The sequence below is a fragment of the Elephantulus edwardii genome, unplaced genomic scaffold (assembly GCF_000299155.1).
Source record: "Elephantulus edwardii isolate Elephantulus edwardi_28Jun2011 unplaced genomic scaffold, EleEdw1.0 scaffold00008, whole genome shotgun sequence".
In the NCBI taxonomy this organism is placed as follows: Eukaryota; Metazoa; Chordata; class Mammalia; order Macroscelidea; family Macroscelididae; genus Elephantulus; species Elephantulus edwardii.
This window is the reverse complement of record NW_006399758.1, coordinates 2,138,629-2,141,084: the sequence shown is the minus strand read 5'-3', so window position 1 is coordinate 2,141,084 and position 2,456 is coordinate 2,138,629.

Genomic DNA, 2,456 nt, shown 5'->3' with positions numbered 1-2,456 from the left:
AGAGCTCTGTATTCTGGGATAGAGGGGAGGAATTTCTTAACAGTTGCCCAAAGTTCATTCTTAGAAAACAATTGTTAGATCTGCACATGTGAAAGCTCCTAGTATAATTCTTAGCATGTTGAAAGGGTCTGAGAGATTAAAAAGGTCGATACGCTATTACCATTTCTAAAGGAGAAATATGCTTGGAGAAAGAAAGTGACCTGGCCAAAACATAGGATGCAAGTTTGTTGCCTTTGGATATCCCTTCTATGCTGAGCTCTGTGACACCAGGTTTTATTTTGTGTTTAGTTACAGGGATACCATTATCTTCTGTAAATGTTTTCTTAGGCAATCAGGCCATGGAAAATTTCTCTGGAGAGCTAGGTCAGCGGGTGTTTTCTGTTACTTAACTGTCTTTTGCATCTGGTGAGTAAGGGAAAGGGATGACAATGACAATGACAAAGCCCCTGAGGCCCTTTAGAAGCATCTGGGAGCCATAAGAAGCATCTTGCATGGTCCCAGTACCAGGCCCACTGCTGGAGGTTTTGTTTGAGGCTGTTCACAGGTAGGGCCAGGCAGTAAGATTTCTATTTTCCAAATGGTTCTAGAGGATTTCTGCCTATTTTGTCACAATTAGCCTTCTCTCATTCCATACTTTTTTACATCTTAAAGATATCTCTTAGGGAACCTGTCTTTAAAAGGAAAGGTTTTTAACTTCTGAACATTATGAATCATGATAGAAATCAATCAACTTGCTCTTATGAAATATACAGATATGTATTTTATAGGGAGATAGGTCAGAACTGTTCTGTGGTTATGTGCGAGACCTTGCAGAAGTGGTGGCTGACAGCTTCTGCATCTTTCACAATCAAAGCTAGTGCCTGTCTTTGTTGCTTTCTAAATTCATTTGACACAGTGACACTTTCTAGATGATTTTCCCTTTGAAATGTACAAAGCAAAGCCACCGATCCCAAGTATTTTGATAATAATCTCATAACTTATGTGGAAAGGTAACAAAAATAGTAACAATGGGAACTATAACAGTGACTTTGCTCATTGTTTGGGACAGTTTTTGGAGGAGGATTAGTTTATTAGGGGTTTTTTAAGGGAACAGCAAAGGTTCCAAATAAGTGGTTGCTGAGCTTGCTGAGATGGGAAACTTCCATGAAAGAGCACATTCCCTAACACTTGGGATTGCTAGGTTATGTTGGTTGGATTTTCAGATTCATCTAGCACCTGCTGCTGACTGTGTGATGTGCTAGTCAATTCTCATAGTGACACTAACCTTGTGACGCATTTAAGAGGGGGCATGGAAGAGGTCATTACAGGTAACTAGGAAATGGTGAAGACCCGGCAGTTAGAACACACAGGGAAGAGGAGCAGATATCCCATCCAACACAATGTCCCTTTAATTTCTTTTTTCACAGGAAGACTCCTTTGGTTCAATCTTGGAAGACTTTTCAATCTCTTTTCTTCAAAAAAGATGATTCAATTGGGAGTGCTTTCATAATTAGTTCATTTTGTTTCAAGAAGTTGTTCATATGCTTGCCACAAGCTACTTCCATTTACAATATTATTTGAAACTCACCACTTCCAGAAAGCCTCACTTAGTTAAGCAGAATATGGTCCATTTTCTCTGACTATGTGGTGCTGGAGAAGAGTATGGAATATTCCATGGACTGTTAGGAGAACAAAAAGTTTCATCTTAGAGAGCATGGAACCAGGCTGGTCCTTAGAGGTAAGGACTTTGAAGCTTCATCTGACATATTTTGGGTATGTTGCAAGAAAGAACCATTGCATGGAGAGGGACATCATACAGAGGGACAGTAAGAAAAGGAGACTGTGGATGAGATGGATTGACTCAGTGACAGGGATAATGGGGTTAGGTGTGTCAGTGAAATGAGTTTGGTTCAGGATAGAGCAGGGTTCAGAGCTGTTGTACATAGAGTTGCTTTGAGTCACAAGTGACTCAACAGCACATAACAACAACAACAATATCATCTGAGAGTTGGACACTGAATAAGGATAACATAAGAAGAATTGATGCTTTTGAGTTGTGGTATTGGAGAAGAGTGCTGAATATCCCATGGATTACCAAAACACCAATCATATCTTGGAAAAAGTGCAGCTCTAAGAACAAAAGCTTAGAGGCAAAGATGGTCAGGCTTTGTCTCACGCACTTTGGGCATGTTGCCAGGAGAGGCTATTCCTTGGAAAGGGATATCATGCTTAGAAAGGTAGCAGGTAGACCAGAAAAGAGGAAGACCCTAAACAAGGTGGATTGCCACGATGACTGCAGCAATGGGCTCAAGTGTATCAGAGATGATGAAGATGGCACAGGGTAGGACAAGATTCAGGTCTGTTGTTCTAAGGGTTGTTATAAGTTGTCCTCAACTCAACAACACCTAACAACAAAAACATATCTTTTGATGAGCTGTGTATATGTATGTTGTTGTTGTTGTTATGTGCCGTCGAGT